Here is a 20,904-nt window from a genome sequence, read left to right as displayed (position 1 = left end):
CAGCCTGGCTATACATACCCAAAGATGGACGGTCTCACTTCTTTTACACAGAGACTAAAGATAAGCAAGCTCTCTCGAGATGGCAGACTGTCTCTACTTAGAGAATCTAAGAAGGAGTTGTAATAATATATGGAGGGGAACATATTCTTTCTGGGAGACGCCTCTCTGTCTTTCTTTCAGCTTCCTGATTGATTTACTTTTTCTTTGCACAGGATGGTCAATCAATCAATCATAGGCATTTGTATAGCGCACTGCTCACCCGGAGGGTCTCAAGGCGCTGGGGGGGGGGGGGGAACGCTACTGCTCGAACAGCCAGGTCTTCAGTTGCTTCCTGAAGGCGAGATGGTCTTGCATTGTCCGGAGGTGGATGGGGAGGGAGTTCCATGTCTTGGCTGCCAGGTAGAAGAAGGATCTTCCTCCGGTGGTGGCTCTGCGGGGGACGGTGGCGAGAGCGAGGCTGGCGGAGCGGAGCTGACGGGTGGGCTTGTGGAAGGTGAGGCGGCTGTTGAGGAACTTGGGGCCCAGGTCGTGGAGGGCCTTGTGTGCATGGGTGAGGAGTCGGAACGTGATTCTTTTGTTGACTGGGAGCCATTGCAGGTCTCTCAGGTGTCCGGAGATGTGGCTGTGTCGGGGGATGTCCAGGATGAGTCGTGCTGAGGCGTTCTGGATCCGTTGGAGTTACTTCTGGAGTTTGGCGGCGGTGCCGGCGTAGAGGGCGTTCCCGTAGTCCAGCCGACTGGTGACGAGGGCCTGGGTGACCGTCTTCCTGGTCTTGGTGGGGATCCACCGGAAGATCTTTCGAAGCATGCGCAGGGTGTTGAAGCATGAAGACGAGACGGCGTTGACTTGTCTGGTCATCGAGAGGGAGGAGTCCAGGATGAAGCCTAGGTTGCGTGCGTGGTCCGTTGGCTTGGGGGTGGCTCCCAGGGCGGGGGGCCACCTAGAGTCGTCCCAGGCGGAGGGTGATGATCCCAGGATGAGGACCTCCGTCTTGTCTGAGTTCAGTTTCAGGCGGCTGTTCTTCATCCATTCGGTGACGTCTTTCATCCCTTCGTGTAGGCTGGCTCTGGCGGCGTCCGGGCCTCTGGTGAGGGAGAGGATCAGCTGGGTGTCGTCGGCGTAGGTGATGATCTTGAGGTTGTGTTGACGTGCGATGGTTGCGAGGGGGCTCATGTAGACGTTGAAGAGGGTGGGGCTGAGCGATGACCCTTGTGGAACGCCGCAGATGACTTTGGTGGCCGCTGACCGGAACGGGGGGAGGCGGACTCTCTGGGTTCTTCCGGCGAGGAATGAGGTGATCCACTCCAGGGCCTTCTCCTGGATGCCGGTGTTGTTCAGGCGCTGTATCAGGGTGCGGTGGCAGACAGTGTCGAACGCTGCGGAGAGGTCCAGGAGGATGAGGGCCGCAGTTTCCCCGTTGTCCATTAGGGATCTGATGTCGTCTGTGGCTACGATGAGGGCGGTCTCCGTGCTGTGGTTGGCTCGGAAGCCGGATTGTGAGCGGTCGAGGGATCCGTTGGTCTCGAGGAAGGCGGCTAGCTGTCTGTTGACGGTCTTCTCGATGACTTTGGCAGGAAACGGGAGGAGCGAGATGGGGCGGTAGTTCTTGAGGTCGGAGGGGTCTGCAGTTGGTTTCTTCAGCAGGGCACTGATCTCGGCGTGTTTCCAGCACTCCGGGAAGGTGGCGGTGTTGAAGGAGGAGTTGATGATGTCGCGGAGGTGGGGTGCGATGATATGGTCGGCCGTGTTGAAGATGTGGTGTGGGCAGGGGTCCGTAGGGGATCCGGAGTGGATGGTGTTCATTGTGCGTGTTGTGTCTTCGGTGCTGACTGGGGTCCAGGTGCGGAGGGTGGCGGTGGGGGGCATCGGTTCGGTGGTGGGGTTCGTGGTTGGTGGGCCGAAGCTGTTGTGAATGTTGGTGATCTTGTCGTGGAAGAAGGCTGCGAGGGAGTCGCAGAGGTCTTGCGAGGGAGTGATGTCATTGTTTCCGGCGTCGGGGTTGGAGAGCTCTTTGACGATGCTGAAGAGTTCCTTGCTGTTGTGGGTGTTGTTGTCCAGTCGTTCCTTGAAGGCTGTCTTCTTTGTGGCACGGATCAGTTGGTGGTGTTTGCGGGTGGCGTGTTTGAGAGCTGTCATGTTGTCTGTGGTCTGGTTGGTGCGCCAGGTGTTCTCCAGGGAGCGGCAGTTCTTCTTGGAGGTGATGAGCTCGTCGGTGAACCAGGAGGCTTTCTTGCTGCCGCGTCTGCTGGGGGGTGGTGGTGGTGGTGATAGGAGGGGGACAGGGGGGTTGGGATCCGGGGAGGGTTTGAGAGGTCGTCTTCTGCAAGCTGTCAGTCAGCGACAGCAGGGGCAGGGGATGATTTCCTTCTGCAGATATATGGGGTTGGGTCTAGCTGGGTTCGGTCGGGGGTTGACATCACTGGAGAGTAGCTGTCCATCATTCCATTGGCGTGTCTGGGTGGGGGGGGCAGGGAGGGGGTTAAATAGCTAGTCAATAGTTGAAAGTTTATACACAGACGGAACTAGGCAGGATGACAGAACAATGGGGAGATAGTGGAATTTAACTTATGGAATGGTTGATAGGAAATATATGTGTTGGAACAATGCAGGATTAAATCAAGCCAGAAAGTGGCAATTAATCTGCGAGGACCTTCAGGCATTCAGGCCACAGATACTAGGTTTAACTGAGACTCACCTGGCTTATAAAGACAGATCTGTGTTTAATCAATTGGAGTTTGATGTGTTAACATGTACTGCCCAGACAGCTTTCATACGGGGAGCTGACATACTGAAATCTACCATTCTAACAGTTACTGTTCTCCGCAAATTAGCTGATTCTAAAGGGAGATGGGCGATAGTCCAGCTGCTGATCTCGGGGTATAAAAGTACGATCTGTGTAGTGTATGGCCCTAATTCTGATAACCCAGACATCTTTCACTATTTAAGCTCTGAATTGTTGGGGTGGGACAGGGATCTGATAATCATGGGGGATTTGAATTGCATTATGGATGAAAAGATCGATACTACCAACACAAAAACGCAGGCTAGAATAGTTAGGACCCAAGCAGCTACATTCGAACTTTTGCACACTCACCAGCTAGATGATGCTTGGATGACACTACTCCCAACGCTGCCAGGGTTTACATTTTACTCATCCTGAACAAACAATAATCACATATTGTCATGATTTTTAGAAAGAGATCACTATTAGAAAATGCTCACATAGAGGTCTGCCCTAAAATCACATCTGACCAAAACCATGTGATGTTAACACTACAGATGCAGACAATGGTCAGAAATGTCCATTGCGATGTCTCATTTCCCCCGAGACCTACTCAGTTTTGTGCGTATCTTAGATCAGTACTGGGGGAGTACTTAGATAATAACAAGGGCACTGCTCCTACTTCGGTGGTATGGGACTGTTTGAAAGCCTTTATCAAGGGAGCCACTCTCCAGTTCATTTGAGCTCAGAACAGGCATGTAACTCGAGAAGCTGAACAGTGTCGTATTGATTACTTAGATCTTGAATGACAGCACGCACAGGCGATTATCGCAAAGGATTCAGCGGAGCAGCCAATATTCTTGAAGCTCTTAGAAACACAATCCATGCTAAATAGAAGATTAACGGAGAAAGTAGCCGCTAGCTACCATAAGTATAAAATGTTACAGTATGAATATGGGGAGAGGGTAGGACGGCTGTTGGCTATCTAGATCGCTGATAAGAAGGCAAGATCTAATATCAAAAGTATCAAAGGGGAGGGTGGAGCGCTTTATTCTCGGCCACAGGATATAGTCAAGCAGTTTGGTTTATTCTATTCCAAACTATACTGTGAGTTAGCTCCTCATAAAAACCACACACTCCTGGAATAGTTGCGGGAGGGCCACTTACCATGGGTTGAAGCCACTGAGTCAGCAATATTACAAAAAGATATAGAGATAGCGGAGGTAGAAGATGCAATTAAAACTCTGTCTCCTGGCAAGGCAGTGGGCGAGGATACTATCCCATTCGAGTTTTATTAAATCTTTCGGGATATTTTGGCACCGGAGCTTACAGAATGAATTACCTATATTACCAACGGGGGGAAGCCCGTGCATACTGGAGTGTGACTAATATAGTGGTATTTCCCAAGAAGGGAAAATCGCCTGAAGACAGAAGCTCCTACCACCCAATATCTTTGATCAACTCTGACGCCAAACGTTTCTCTTAAAATTTGTCCACACGCGTGGCTCCCGTCATCTATCGGTTAGTCTCCAATCAACAGCACAGGTTTGTCCCCAGCAGAGATACCTCAGCTCATATCAAGACTGCTATCGCAGCTTTGGAAGTAGCTGGCAAACTGAATAAACATTTCGGGATGATCATGCTAGACACCGATAAAAGCTTTTGCTGGAGTAGATTGGGTAACACTCTGGTCTACTATGACAGTATTTGGATTTGGTACTCAGTTTATCTCCCTGGTGCAAAAACATTACAAAAACCCAGTAGCTACGGTCAAACTGAACGGGGCACAAGGTAGGTCTGTCCACTTTCTCCCCTGCTGCCCTATGCATCAAGCCTTTTAAAAGACACATTTTGCAGAATGTGGGAATCCCTTCAGTATGTCTAAATGGTACAGAACTAAAACGTACTGCATACGCAGATGATGTTGCTGTCTTTTCTGCCAACCCCGTTGAAGTCATAACCTGTATAACAAAAGAGACAGAGCTTTTCTGCTCCTTTTCAGCATACAAGATAAACCTGGCTAAAACTCAGACGATTCTAAATTACCAACCTGATATCTTACCAATATCCCTAGGTGCTACATGTACGGCTACATACCTTGGTATTCTCCTCAGTAGTCAGGTAGAGGATAATATTACTCTGAATCAGGTGCCACTCCTCAAATTAGTCATGGCAAAGCTGCACAGCTTGCATAGTCTTCCTCTTAGTATTCTCAGTAGGTGTATGTAATTAAAATGTGCATCCTGGCTAAGTTTTTATATCTATATCGTTCAATCACGCTACCGGTACCACTGTCTTTTTTTAAGCGCTTGGAAAGTGCTATAGGTAGTTTCATCTGGGGGTATAGACGTGCTAGAAGGGCCCTCAGCTCTATCAAACTGTCTTATAAACAAGGGGGCTTTAAGCTCCCAGACTTCAAGTTGTATTACTGGGCCACATTCCTCAGGCGGATCCAGACTTCGTTAAATGGGTCCAAAGCTGGCCTGTCTTCAGTGGCATATCAATTAGCTTGCGGACCATCTTTTGGGTTTACCTTGTACACGACCTCTGACTCTAACTATTACAAACGAGTTAGATTCAAGGTAGTTAAGGACATCACCAGGATCTGGCAAGAGATCTGTAAGGAATACTCTCTGCCGACATTCCATCAATACACTGTTCTATAGGGTAACCCAATATTTCCTGAAATATTTCGGGATTATGTTGGCAGAGTCTGGCAGTGTAAGGGCGTCAACAGTCTAGGGCAATTGTACGAGGGTCAGGGGTTTCGCTTGTTCGCTGCTTTAAAATAGGCGTTTGGGCTTCTGCATAGCTCCTTCTTCAAATATTTACAAGCAAGGGATTATTTTGTATATGGACAGTGTAGGAGAGTAGGGTCTGCTTTCTATGTTCACCCCCACTTTTTGCTTTTGCTTCACTGGTTTTCGACTTAGATGTGGCTGTGGGCCTGCTAATCAGACCCACAGCCCAGCTGTTCTCTCTCTAAATTCACTATGCACTTTAGGTGCATAACCCAATTGGTAAGGATCACCTTTTTGGACCCTGTACAGTGTACCTTAGGTACCCAGGGCATAGGTGTACCCTAGGCCTACCAGGGGCTGCAGCATGTATTATACCACCCCTGGCTGGCCTTCCATTATGACACAACTGGCTGATCACTCAGCTGGGGCAAGTTCGTGTACTCCCCCTTGCTTAGGTGTAGTATTCCTATACCTACCTTATATATAGACACATGGGTAACCTATCAGTCACTCCTATGGCAACCCTTAACAATCCTGAAGGCAGAGTGCTTGGTAACATGTGAGATGGTGCTCTAGCATGAGCTGAGCCTGTCTGCAGCTTTTGGAACCATGTCCTTATAGCTGTTCTATGATATCGCCTACCATATACTCCTAAAGTGCCTTATAATCCTCGCGGTTATGGTAACTATGGTTTGGCTTTATTAAAACATGTTGTGTAAGGTGTCTAACACTTTGGAATACTACCCCCACACCATTTCTGGCGGTGAGGATAGTATTCCTCCCTTCTAGAGGGAGAAGACATGTTGAAGACCTATTACCCGGTTAAAGTTATCCAGAGCCCCAGCGTCACAAAATGGACGCTGCTGCCACAGACACGAGTCTGACCTCTTGCTGCTGGGAGACCTTCCAGCGAGGGAGGCTTGGACAATAGGTTTCCTGCTTTGGGAGGTGCTAGCACCACCCTAGACAGGCCTTAGTGTACTGGGGCAGGGAGGGATGAATGCAGGGGGCACACAAGGTGTTCCACGCATAGTCCAGTTCAAACCAGTGCTGGGGCACTCCAGCCCCAGTCCCGGCGCGAAACTGGACAAAGGGAAAGGGGTGTAACCACCCCCTCCCTGGTCCCACCCATAGGAGGGACCTAGCAGGTAACCCAGCCCCCCCGATTAGTATAAGAGTGGGAGCTGAGTCCCTAGGACTTTAGATTATCCTGAACCTGCATCTTGAACAGAAACTCTGGACCTTCGACATTCTACTACGGAAGAAGATTGAAGGCCAAGGAGTGACCACCCTGGGCAACCAGGCACCATCCAGCGACCGCTGCTTGCTTTGCGACTGATCCTACGAGGGACGACTGCAGAGACTGACCAGCGCCGTGACTTCCAGACACCTCTGAACCAGATCCACATCTACAGCAAAGCTGAGACCCGTGGAGGCAACGAGGGACGTGGGACCGGCGACTTGGGAAAAGTGGCTAGTAACTGACTAGCGCGACTTCTGAGGCTTCCTCGAGGCTGTGCTTGGGGAATTGAGAAGCCCCAATCCCGAGCACCATCTGCAAAGAAGATCAGCTCCCCACACTTCACGTGTTCTGCGTGGGGCCTTTCTGCACCTGAGTTGCTCGACGTGTTGTCCGGTTGCTGGCCCGTTGGCTAGTGACCTCTGTGACGACGAACCTTCAATTTTGCCTTGCTGGTCCGGCTCCTCCAGACTGGCACCCGCTCCCCTGTGAAAGGGAAGCACTCCAGACCTTCCTGGTCTGCGACAGAAGCAAGTCCTCCATCCTGCGTGGGTTACGCTTGCCAAGGCTTGTTGGGTCCTAACTCGACATCGACGCCGCCGACAGCAAGAGCCTTCGTGGGACAGCTCGCCTCCTGGTTCTGGTCGTCCTCGACGCCTCCTGGTACCCGTGGCTGCTGCGACAAGCTTCACCTCTTCACCTGCATCTTCACGACATCGCCTGGTTCCTTCCTGGTTCCTTACCGGCTCCTGGCTGGTGACCTAGACTCTGACCCCTCTGCTTGCAGGTATCCTCCTTCCTGATTCCATCCTTGGAATCCACTGGACACTCTTCACTGACTGCCTGTCAGCAACTTTCTTCAGGCATCCATAGGAGTCGACGACGAAACCCGACGCAAGTTCACACCTATGCACCCGCAGCCCGTGGGCTAGGTAACTTGAGTACTCCGGTGCTCACAAGGGTATTGACTATCCAAGTGTCTAGTTTCCAAGTCTCTAACTCCTAGTTCCTTCTGAAGTGTCCTTAAACTCTTAATTTCTAAATACTACTATTTCTATCGACTTTAACGCATTACGCATGAGTGTTTCCACTCTGCACCTGAATCCCGTGGGCCTCCCACTGCCTAGCAACTGATAGGATAGTGTAGCCCCAGCGATTCCCTAGGCCTATCCGCTAAATTAAGCCGTTTCCTCAAAACTCACATATCTGAAGAGGAAATACAGGAGGCACTGGATACTCTAGATCAATCAGTACCTTCCGTCAATCTGAAATTGCAGCAACACAGGACAATTTTCATGCTGTACTACATGCCCAAGCTCATCTCTATTCGGGCAACACCTCGATCTTCTGCCAAATCATACTGATCAAAATGTAAGCTGTTTGCGTCAGATATAAAGCACATGTTTCTAGACTGTCCAATGCTGAATTTATTCTGGAACAATGTATCCTCAATGTTTACAGTGCATCTCGGCCGTGAGTTCCAGCTCATGGAAAAGGAAATTCTTCTTGGGATTAAACACGGGGCTAGTAGCTATGAGAGATCATTAAACTCTATTAACATTGTATGCGCTTGCCTGTGTATTGCAAATCAGCCCAAATGCTAACGAAGTCTGGGCACTGCTCAGACAGGTGTTTGAGTTCGAACTAGCTCTAGCAAAGCTAGAGGCTCTCGTTCCTTTAAAAGGATCTGGTCTAGTCTTCAATGGATTTAATCCTGCATTATTATTTTACTCTATGTATTATAATGTCCTGTGAAATGGTTATACCATCTTTTTCTCTCTCTGTGTCTCTGATCATGTATTCTTGTTATTGGCCGTATCTAATATATCTATTAACTAAGTACTATGCATACCATTTTAGGTATTCATGTAAATGCTCTCCCATTTTCTTCCTCTTTCTTTGTCTTTGTTTTTGTATTACCTTATTTTCTTGTATTTTGTCATACCAATGGCTAATATATATATATTTTTTTAAATAGAACTTTTAAAACAAGCGCAACAACACAGATTCCTTTACAAAATATACAATTATAGTTTAGTCACCATTTTCAGCTAAAAAAATATTTCTAAGTACGTTTTATTTAAAACCAATACACATGAATTTAGAAAAAGCTAATCCATCCCTCAATCTCTTCAATTTTCTTTGTCCATGCACTTAATCCAAACTGTCACATCTGTTATAGCTGCAAGAAATCGCATTGACAAAAAAACTCTATTTATTTAGCAATATAATTTGTAACTGACGCATGGTGATTAATGCATAGTTATAGATTTGTAAAGAGATCTGTTTTTTGTGCCTGTTTAAAATATACAACGTGACATGTTTTGGTAATGTGCTTCCCACCAAAAAGGTGGTCTCAGGCAGTTCTACTTCTGTTTCACTTCACGAGTACTGGCTTGGTGAGTTTCATTCTTGGTTTGGCCACTGAAGAATACAATTTTGTATTTACCTCGTGTATTCGGAAGAACCTCAAAGAGTACATGCACGTGAAGCTACATTAGTCTAGGTAAGAAAGCACATATGATAGAAATAGAATTTCTGTGGCTACATGACAGGGTGCATAAAGAGAAGTACTTATGCAGCAGTTTAAGTAGCAAACATTCTGAAACCAAAACATTGTGCAGTCTGTTGCCCCTGTTTCTGTTGGATTGGACGCAGAAAAGGACTAACGCAAGGCCTGACGAAAAAAAAACAAAATGGGCTTCTAGGTTCTGACACGAGCTCTGTCGCTGATAAAAATTTGATTGACAGTGCCGTCTTGTGAGGGGAATGCCTTACCGTAGGAGACCTGAGGAAGGGCAACATTTTAGATGGAAAAGGGATTGACTTGCTTACATTCAGAATGAGATTTAGCCTCCTGCCATGTCAGTGTTTCGATTAAAGGGACACCTGGGGCCTTGCTTCCTTAGATGAACTGTGACTGGGACCAGGAATTTGGTCAAAATTCTTGGGGAGGACTTCAAACCAAAGGGAAGTGATCTACATTGATTATGCTGACCAGCCACCAACCACATCAGATACTGTCTGTGCTTCAGAAGTATTGAGTTATGGAACTATGTGGTCTGGAAATCAAGGAAAGTCGGAATGCTCATTCAGCGGCAGAAAGATAACCTCTTGTAGAGTGACCATCTTGAATGACTGCTTTTTGAGGAACATGTTTAGAGCCCAAGATTCAACTCTTTACCATGAAGAACTTGAAATATTTGATTGCACTAGATGTTTGGCACCTATTGCATTACTCCCTTGAAAAACAAACAAAAGATTCCCGGTTGCAATCTCTGAAGGCGAAGACTTTTGGCCAGATGTAGGAGTAGGTGGTAAGCCACTCACAAACGATAAGGGGACCCCTTCCCCTTTGCGACTGGCATTTAAAATATTTTTTAAGAGCAGGCAGTGGTCCCACGGACCACTGCCTACTCTTAAAAAATTAAACAGTAATGTTTCATTTTTCTTTTTTTAAATGCATCCCATTTTCCTTTAAGGAAAACGGACTGCATTTAAAGAAAAAACTGCTTTATTTAAAAAGCAAAAGACACTCAATTGATGGACGGAATGCAGAACAAATCCAAACATTCACCCCCAGTCAAAAGATCTGGGTGAAATCCACCATTCTTTTGCTCACCATGCCACCCCAGTTTAGACCTGGCTATATGCAAATCAGTCTTGACCCTGTGCCTCATGGGAACAGTCCAGCCCGAACTGCCAAGCCAGGTCCTCCCTGGACTGTAAACAAGCAACCCGGGATCGGTTTCAGGGATTCACCCCTCATCAGCCAGGATAGCTTGAATCCAGTGGCACAGTGAACCCGGGACCCACATCTGGGCATACCCGGCGCACTTAGGGCGTGATAGCAAAAGACACACAATTGAGAGCAGGGTCAAGACTGATGGTGAGCAAAAAACGATGGATTTAGGCCCAGATCTCTGTACTGGGGTGAATGTATGACATTGTTCTGCATTCTGTCCATCAATTGTTGTTTTTGCATTTGTCACCCCGAGTGGGACGGGTATGCCCAGACGTGGGTCCCATGCTCTCCATGCCACTGGAGGCCAGCTATCCAGGCTGATGAGGGGGGTGTAACCCCAAAACCGGTCCTAGGAAGCTTGTTTCCAGTCCAGGGAGGACCTGGCCTGGCAGTTCGGGCTGGACTGTTCCCATTGGGAGCAGGGTCGTGACTGATTTGCATATGGCTGGGTCCAAACTGGAATGGCATGGTGAGCAAAAAATAAAAAAAGATTTAGGTCCAGATCTCTGTACTGGGGTGAATGTATGACATTGTTCTGCATTCTGTCCATCAATTGTTGTTTTTTGCAATTATTTAAAAAGCAGTTACAGGCATGGTGGTCTGCTGACCCCAGCAGGCCACCATCCCTGGGAATGCTAGCCATTCCTAATGGGGTCACAAATTGCACCTGCCTCATGAATATTAACAAGGCAGGCAATTTGAGACCCCATTAGGAATCACAAACAGTGTCTGAGACACTGTTGTGCATTCCTATTTACGAGTTGCAAATTGCGAGTTGCAAAACGACGCAGTTTGCGACTCGCAAATTGGTAAGGTCGTACATCTGGCCCCTTGTTCCTACCTTGGTGCATGGCAGAGAGGATTCTGTAGGAACTACAAGGTATGGCCGCAATCTACAAGTTGAATCACCAATTGATCAAGCATAATATTCATCCATTCAAGGGCAAAATATGGAATTGTTCCCCCTACACCCTGGGATGCAGGGGAGGCAGTCAGCATTGAAAAGCAAAGCTCCTTTGGGAGAGTCGTGGGAGCAACATTGGAATCTTCCCATTTCTTGGACGTGAACTGGCTATAAGACTGCTTTTGTTGACCATTCTTAGAGGGGTAGTTTTTTTAATGTGGTTTGACAACAGTTAATTTTGTCTGCTCCAGTTGCTTCGGTGCAAGGATCCTCCTTGTTATGGCTAAACTCGTTTACAGCACAAAAAGTAGTCAGTTGCCAGATTTATAACTCTTCAAATGAGTGAGCACCATTTGTAATTGTCTTGGAGAGCTTCATCGTCTTTTCCAAATAGTACAATGATTTGTCCACTGTTTTTCTTTGGACCACGGGGTGAAGGCTGTATTCTCCAGCCATCCCGCTCTGCATAAGACAGTGCCCCGCCAGCTGGTGGATGCCCTCATTCAATACGATCACCATGATTGTGATGAGGCATTGGCACCCTTCCATATAACAGCTTGTGCTTCTAACCTTCTGTCCTCAGGTTTTAGGTCCATCAAAGGCAAAATATAATTCCACTCAGTGACTGTATTTACCCAGGGAGGCCACTATGCTGGCTGCCTTCACATAGGTAACTATGGAACACAACCTCTTTACCAGATTTTCTCTGTGCATGTCATCTCTGTAAGGGTCTTAAGAGCTGGTCATAGCAGATTATCTGACCAAGTCAAGCTTGGGGTGGGACTCTGAGGTATGCTGGTGCTCAGGCTGAGCTGAAGTAATTCTTCTCCAGATGGAATTCAATGGCTTGGACTGGTGCCTTCATGAGCTTCAATCCCTCGTCTTGTTCATAATCCTGGGTTGAGATGGACTTGACCAAATTTCTTAATTTGCATTGTTTCTCAACAGATGTCACAGGCAGAGGCACTACATCAGGGGGCTCTAAATCTTTTTTGTAATAAGAACTACTTATGTTCAATGAAAATCCTCCCAAGCTACTAATATACTAGAGATGTAATAGTAACTACATAAGACAAGGTTACTTAAGTGGCTACCATATGCAAGATTAACAGCAGTGATTACCTCTATACATGAGGCATAGTTGCCAGCAGTAATGTAAAAAATGCTTTGTCAATGTGGAATGCCTCTACATGGTTAACACAAAACTGTCCACTAGCAGCAAGTTTATATTAGTAATAAATGCTTATTCCCCAAACATCAACATGCGAGTTCTAAAAATACACACATTTTCATCTCAAATAAACTGGGCCCGATTCACAGAGGTAAAGTTAGATAAAAATCTAACTTTACAACTTTTGGTATTCATAAAGGACATTTACTACTCATAAATGCCCTTTGTGAATACCAAAAGTCGAACTTACCGACTTTCAGTATTCACAAAGGGCATTTACGAGTAGTAAATGACCTGTTTCTTTTTTTTTTTTTTTAATGCTACTATAATAGTGATAGGTAAATACTGTCTTCGTTTTCAATGAAAATTTCTATAGTTTATATGCTACTTGGTATCGTGGAAAGACCTCCCTTTTATGTCTGTTTGGGTGACATTCTTGTTTTGTCCGTTTTTAAAGGAAGATTTTACGGTGATTCTCATGGGCATTTAATCTCTTCTGTGCAAGCCTTCATAACATTCCGGTGATGTGATGATTATATATGGAATTATGGAGACTACAGGAGGTTAATTCATTTTGTATAGTAGAAAGACTTCCTTGATGATTATAGAGGAGTACGTTGCATTCAGCTGACATTCTTATTGCGTCTGTTGTCCTGATTTCATTTCATGTTGACAGGGTGGAGAGCTGTCTAATGCCAATATGGCACTATATTTGCGTTATCCCTACTAGTGGAAAACGTCCCCAGGATGCACTCAGGATGACTATTTTCAATAAAGTTAAAAGCAAATGTATCTGGAAATTTCTTGATTCTATTTATTGCAGAATTTTCAACAATGATTCTTATTCATCAATTGTTTCAAAAGATTCGCCCAATGCATTTCGGGCCACGCCCTTCTTCAGGGGATTATATTTCACGCATGATGTCAACAATTCATGTAAGTTGTGGTCAATAGATATTTAAAACAGTATGTGACGGTGCACTGGTCTATGCCTTGTGTCTTACATGAACAATGCCAAATCCCCCATGTAGAAAGCTTAACTCTTCGGATTCAGTGGTGTGGCCAATATGTCTCATGTGTCTTGTAATATGGCGTTCGTTTACTGTGGAGACACCTAGCCCCATATTGGTGTGGTACCTTTCTAGTGTTTCTAATATTTATTACCATCAGTGTGGGATTGCGTTCCATGGTACGTTGTCATTAAGCCCCACATCATAGGTTTTCAGACGGTGAACCCATCTCTGCTCCTTTTCGAATAGGATGCGTTCCGCATTCTCATTTTTTGTTGTTAGGGTTTCCAGTACCACTCAATTTATTTCTTCGGTCGTATGTTTTTGATTGATAAAATGGGTGCTCATTTTTGTTGTCAGTTTTTTACATTTAATGTTACTCCTGTGTTCCACGATTCGCTGTTTTAACTTCCGACAGGTCATGCCTATGTATTTAAGGCTACAAGGGCATGTGATCATATAGATCACATGAGTCGTATTGCAATTTGTATGATTTCTTAATGTCCATTTCAAATCAGGTTTAAGTTGTAGAGTCTTGGTGATTTTTGTTAGTTTGCACACAGAACAGGTTCGGCATGGGCAATGGCCAGTGATTGGTGCAAGGTTCCACGTGTCTGTTATTGTTTCTGTTCTCGAAGTGTTCGTCTGTGGTCTTGTATGGACCAGCAGGTCATGGATTGTCTTCGTTCTTCTATTCGCAAATCTTGGCTTTGGCCATTTAAGGGTCCATGATATGAGAATCTTACAGTTCTTGTTCACACTTTTCTTGATTGTATAGGATGCCGTGTTGTATGTCGTAACGCAGGTGAGTATGTCTTCATCTTGTCATTTTATTGAGGTTTCTAAAAGGTTGTCTCTGTTTTGGTTCCTTGCTCTCTTTTGCCACTTTTGGATCACTCCTGGGTGGTTTTGCGCTTTCAGTTTCACGCTCAGGTCTTTCGCTTGTTTCTTATAGTCCTGGATTTTGCTAGAGTTTCGTCTTATTCGCAGGAATTGGCTACATGTTAAGTTTTCTCTTAAAAGACGCTGGTGAAAGCTATTGAAAGAGAGGAGACTGTTCGCACTGTTGGTTTGTAAAATGTTTATGTGTTGATATTGTAATTTTCAATGTATAATGTGATATCTAGGAAATCCAATTGGTGTTCATCAGCTGTATATGTAAATTGGAGGAATTCATCTCTGTTGTTAATCCGTCTGTGGAATTTTGGTAAACTGTCTGGGAGGTCGTTCCAGATCATGATGACATCGTCGATGTAGCGTTTCCAGAAGAGTATTTTGGTTCTGTAGGGATTCGTATAGTTAAGAATGTGTTTGGTTTCAATGTCACTTGCATATAGTCCTGCTATACTGGGGGCGAATGTGCTCCCCATGGAAGATCCGTGTGTCTGCAAAAAGACGGTTCCATTGTATTAGAAAAAAATCTCTGTAAGAGCTAGACTGCAGCATTCCAGTACAAAGTGTCTTGGGGTATTGTACTTCTATTCCTGTGCAAATAAGATGTCTTCAATGGTTTGTAGTGTCCTCTGTTGTGGTAGGCTTGTGTAAAGACTTTCCACGTCAAGACCTACTAGGCACATTGTTCTTTCCTCAAATCTCAGATCCTTTAGTTGGTTGAGTAGGTCTCTGGTATCTTTAAGGTATGTGGTTTTTTTTTTGGACCAGAGGTCATAAATAATAGTACGGAAATTGAGATAATGGCTCACTTATAGAGCCTATGCCCAAGACATTTAAAAACGTGAGTTGTCGACATGTTTCAGCCCTTGGGTGCCCAGTCGGGTCGTTGGGCTTTCTTCAGGTCACGTTTTTAAATGGGTGCAATAGAACAGTGACTCTTCTATTTACGCACCACTTCTCTTTTTAGCCTTACCCCATCATCAACCAAATAAAAATAGTTCCATAATAGATGGAGGTAATGTTAGACACACTTCACTCTCACTCTCACCATCACTAATTGCTACTGTGAATACCAGTTGGTCTTCCTCCCTCTTAGTCAGATTGTACCTATTTTCATGAGAATTTTGCACTGCTGCTACCCATGTTGTATTTGTTCTGTTTGCGATGGGACATATGCACTGCTGCTGCCAATGCTTCCCCCTTTCTTTGGGAATAATGAAAAGTGTATACTACTGTCTATTTATTATCTGTTCAGTGAGAGGGAAGTATGCAGCGCTACTTCCTGTTGGATGCCTGTTATGCTGTGGTGGCCGGTGCATATAAGCGCTGTGGGGTGAGGCGGGAAGGGCAGGAGGGGAGTGACAGATGACGGAATAGGCAGAATAAAATAAATAAAACCATGTACCTTGTGCTCGCAGCATCACCGATTCGGTGAGCGCAAGGTAAGTGGTTTTTTTTGTTTTTTTTTAAAATGTGCTTATGCCGTCATCTATCACTCCCCCCCCCCCTCGCCCAGCCGCGCCCCCACCTCGCTTACCTGCACCGGCCGCAACTGTTTTTATGTAATCCTACTGTGAGATAGTTTACAATACCCATGCTGTACTTTTTGTGTGTGAGGGAAGCTTGCCGCGAGAGCTCCAGTAAATTAATTTACTAGGTTACCGGAGTAAATAGCATTAGCTGGAAGGTTGGTGGTCTGGGTATTGTTCCTCGTAGTCCCCAAATATACCAGTGCTGTAGACGGGCCAAGGGATGTAGATTATTCTAGTTTTATCCTGGCACTGATTTTGATGGACTGATGGGCTTAGTCTGGATGCCAGTGTGCCCAGGTCAGAGTGCAATTGGCCAGGGATTGATGGGTATGCCTGAACCATAATGTTATTAGATTTGAGAGGGACTTAATGTTCAAATGCCATAGAGGAAGGGTCTAAGGAGAAATTTGCCTAACATCTGGAAGATGAGCTCCTCTTCAAAGCTGCGCTTGGGATGCATGCTTCTTCTGAGTTTTGCCAGTGTGAGATATGTTGAGGAACTTCGACAGGATACAGGGCTAATCCAGAGAGCAAGACTCATAAACAGAAGTCTATCCTGAGCCACAGATACATTCTCCTCTCAGACGGCCCTACCACTCCGAAGGATGGAGTTGCATGGACTCATTGGCAACACTTCACCTAGGGCTCTAGTAGAAGCACAGTAAGCGTATGGGCATGCTGGGTCACCACTGTAATCCCTCCAACCATATGGGTGAGTCTATATAAATGGAAGTTCCCTTTCTAGCTCTGTGTGGGTACTGGTCTTGGTACACAAGTCAAATGAAGGCTTTGACCTTTGGTCAGGTTGGGAAATCTTCGAAGGCTAGTGTTTTAGAGCCTCATTTCGAGTTTAGTGGATGGGTACTCCATCACAAAAGTGAAGGGTATCTTGTCTGCATTATTACAAGTGCTGCAGGATATAATTCATTTGTAATAATGTGGAAGTGATATCCATTATGTTTGTGAGGGAGAAACCCATCCGGCAATCTCTAAATCAGGTCCCTTGTTATCTCCATAGCGAGGGAAAGGGATGGAGCACCCTCACAGAAGACGTATATGTTCCACAAATGCTTACCCCTTGCTCACAGATGAGCTCCAGCACAGAAGATATGATAGCCTGGGTAGTCTTGTATCTGCAGTAACACAAGGATGCCAGGTTTCATCATGTTCATGCTATCCTACATCTCAGAAAATGTGCAGAAGCTACATTTTCTGAGTGTTTGTGTGTTTCTATTGTGCATGTTATTTGAGCTAAGGCCAGTCTCCAACTTCGGGTTAGACTCATCTCCTCAGAAGGATCACTGTAAGTCCCTGCAGGAGTGTGCAATCCATTCCCAGTTGTGTACTCCCAACAAAGGAATTTGGCACATGGCACTGGTATCTGTACTCAATTGTGGAGAAGCAAAACAATTTCCAGGTAGATAAAACACCTGTTGGAAAAGCTATATATTGTATGAGAGTTGGGGCTGAAATTCATGGAGCAAGTCCCTATGCCACTGTCCACACGTTTGCATCCAAAGCCTACTCCTGTTATGGGTCACCATCATTTACTCTGCCTGCTGGAACAAAACAAATGACTCCTTCCTATACCCCTCATTCAATTTGGGGTGACTGGAGAATAATGCCGGGCCCCACATTCAACGGAGTACGCTTCACCTGTTGTTTGCACTGATCATTTTGCACATGTTCTGTGCTTAAGGGAGTTTGAACTGCTGCAACCTGTTCTGTACCGGGTCTGTGTGTGTGGGAAGCTTCAATGACCATACTGCATCTCTTGTGTGTGGGGGAAATGTCTCTAGTCAAGACTGTATCGGAGTGACAACAGTGTAATGCAGCTTCCTGTACATATAGATTTAGACCCAGAACCCTATTCCTGAGGCTGTTTAATGACTCTTGTTCAGAGTAATTTTCTCCGTAATACAGGTAAACATCTGGCCACTGCCAGTAGGCTACTTAGGAGGTCTTTTGTTGAATGGAATGTTGAGTGGTTCTTGGGCCCTCTACCAAAACAGCTGAAGGCGGCTTCGATGTTATGATCTCTTTTCTTGATACAGTACCAGTCTCTAAGTAGTGGTGTTTCCGGTGGCTATGCGTGCTCTTACTCCTTGTCCAGATAGTGGAGCGTCGCCTGAGCATCCTCATCTCTATCACAGAGTCTCCATCTGGAACAGAAGAGCATGTGAGGAGTGAGCATACATAATAGCTCTCCCAATTATTTTGTGGTGCTGTTACTCCATGCCTAAGAAGGGGAGTCAGACACACAATTTTGTTTTCTACCCAGGGGCCCAACCTGTGACAATACTGTGATGACATATTCATACTGTATATTTACTTCTCCCAATCCACACTGGTTTCTCCATAGCCTGTACTGACCTCTGTCTCCTTATGTTGCCTCTTATCTCTATGCTGGCATCTCCCTCTTTTAGTTGTTCCCTTCATGCTCTGTATGATATGTCTATGTTGGTACCTCTGTACTATATGTTGACTTCTCTCTCTTTTCACTTGTTTCTTGAAACTCTACATTGATTTCCAACTCTCTCTAGGTTGGCTAGATCTCTCCCATTTTGATCTTTATGTTGGTTCCTCCCAGACATTTATTGACTCCTCCATTCATTGGCTCATTATCACTCTATGCAGACTTTTCCCAGTCTATATTTTCTGCTTCCTTACTATGGTTATATCTCCGCTAGGTAAATAGATTTCTCCCTTCTATATAATGGCCTTTTACTACTTTATAGACTTCTCCATCTCTATGATGATTCATCCAACACTGACTATTGATGTTTCCTTTTCTACAATTGGTACCTCTATGCTTTACATTGAATACTCATCCTTATAGTGGCTTCTACCCATTCTGTTAGATTTTGCCACCAAGTGCAGTCTCTTCTGCATAGCGTACTGAATTATAATTCTATGTGGTGGTTCTATCAAGTTCTATGCTGGAACTTCAACCATATGCTGGCTTCTCTATAGACTATATTGACATCTCCCATTTGTTTTTTTCCCCAGGATTTCTTATTGGTTTTTGGCTTTCCAATCTTTAATTCAACGAATTGGTAGGTTCACAGTTCAGCACTGGAAGGAAAGAAGAAGGGGGAAAACTGAGGAGGAATGGAACCAGAATGGGCCGTGATATCCAGAAGAGTAGATTGGATGAAAGTCAAGACGGTCAAACCTTTACAGCTTTTAGTTCCTGCCCCTTGCATGTGCCTATTTAAGTCTGGCAGAACAGTCCACTTTTGTTTTAACAGTTAGATTGTGTATGTTGGGTGGTCAATCAGGAGTGCAATTTAAATAATTTTGTCTCCTGCTCACACAAGAGGCCTCAATGTCAGGAAGCAGGGATGGAGGTATTGATTACCAAATGGCACTTGGTGAGCACGGTGGAGCAATACTCAGAACCCACTCACATTGAGTCTTTTCCAGACAACTAAAGGCTAGCTGTCTCCCTACAGAGTTTTGACACTATGTACATTGAGGCTTGCAGTTGAAGGAGAATGCAATATGCAACAGAGCTTTGAAAAGAAACTAGATTTCTCAGCAAGCCTTGAACTCTCACATAGCCTGGAGTAGTGGCGGCCTTCTCTGACACTTGGGCCTGCTTTCCATCATTAGCCACAACATCTTTATAAGGCAATTGAGAAAATGTTTTGCTGAAGCTGGGACCTTGCTACACTGTTAAAGGATGCTAAAAACCAGTTACTCCCTTTGAGTGTATTGAAGGACATTAGGAATCTAGAAAAAGTATTTCTGGAGGTCTTGTTCTTAATGCAATAAACTCCAAATTACTTTAAAATGTTTATGAACTTTTATAAGACTGTTGATTTGATGCATTTCACTTGAACTTGTCCTGTGACAGAACAGAAAGAACCGTTATGCCAAGACTATGTGCCCATGTTAATTTTAAGTGTCAAGGCATAAGTTATCAGAGTTCTATTTGTACATGATTTTTTTAGAAATAAATGCAGAATATTTACCATTTATTAATTACCTTGCAGTGTTGTACAACTCAAGTAGAAACTATAACTCATTTTATACAGTGCATAATCACAGACCTTGAGGTACTTTTTCTCTTTTCATGTTGAAAAGTGTTTAGTGAACATATATTTAAAATACTCTTAATGTGTGTGTTTTATTTTTGGGAGTTCCATACCAAAGTACGGAGAGTTGGTTGCACTGAGAATTTTGCCAAGGTTTATCCATTCACTATTTCAGTTAAGTTCAGAACTTCTATCTCTCATCCAATCCCCTTTGTCGTTTCTACCGCTGGCCCTCACATTCCAGAGTATCTGGTAAATTTGGAGACTATGAGAAAGTGAAGAGTGCATCACTCCTGTGGTGTTTTCTGAACACAAGGTTAGTGCATCCTTACAGATTTCCTAGCCCATGCTGCCATCCAAACAAAGGGATGGTCTTAGTCAGCCCTCTTTGTCAGATTTTAGAGGCTATAACTAAATTGCAATAGGAGGTCAGTTTAGTGAAATCACAAAATAAGGCATTACATGCAGAGTTAACGGCAATGAGACAGGAGATAAGTAACATGTTAAAGTCACAGAAGAAAAACTAAGTCAAGTATCTCTTCCTCGTGGGAGGCAAGTTTTCCTTGCACATTCCTGTTCTGGGGGTGATTTCAATTATACCTTTGGCACCTCCAGAAAGGTTCTCTGGAGAACCAAAGACATCTGTATTATTTTTTTTTTTTAACAACATATTTTATTGAATTTTCAACGATCCAGATGGGAGGAGCCCGACAAGAAAAGTACAGAGGGAGTGCATAAAATAATGTCTCTGGGTACAGTGTAACCCCCCCCCCCTAGTCTGTAGAACATCAGACCGGGAAACACATGTAACCCCCCTAATGTGCACCATACATACTTAGGAAACATTGCATGTAGAAGCCACGGAAATTTCCAGCCACGTCCCATGGACAGCAATACACTAGACA

The 20,904-nt window shown here is 45.0% G+C and overlaps 1 long non-coding RNA gene across 1 annotated transcript in view; it reads left to right on the top strand.

Moving 5' to 3' along the window:
- The window catches only part of LOC146798668 (uncharacterized), a 199,496-nt gene extending 179,566 nt beyond the window's left edge, over positions 1 to 19,930 (top strand). The window contains exon 3 of the long non-coding RNA XR_014969199.1: positions 18,969 to 19,930. This is a non-coding gene — a long non-coding RNA (uncharacterized LOC146798668). The remainder of the gene's footprint in view (positions 1 to 18,968) is intronic.
- Positions 19,931 to 20,904: the final 974 nt, after the last annotated feature.

This window comes from Triturus cristatus, chromosome 9, assembly GCF_964204655.1.
Source record: "Triturus cristatus chromosome 9, aTriCri1.1, whole genome shotgun sequence".
NCBI lineage: Eukaryota > Metazoa > Chordata > Amphibia > Caudata > Salamandridae > Triturus > Triturus cristatus.
The sequence above is the reverse complement of the archived record's forward strand: the minus strand, read 5'-3'. Positions and strand labels throughout refer to the sequence as shown.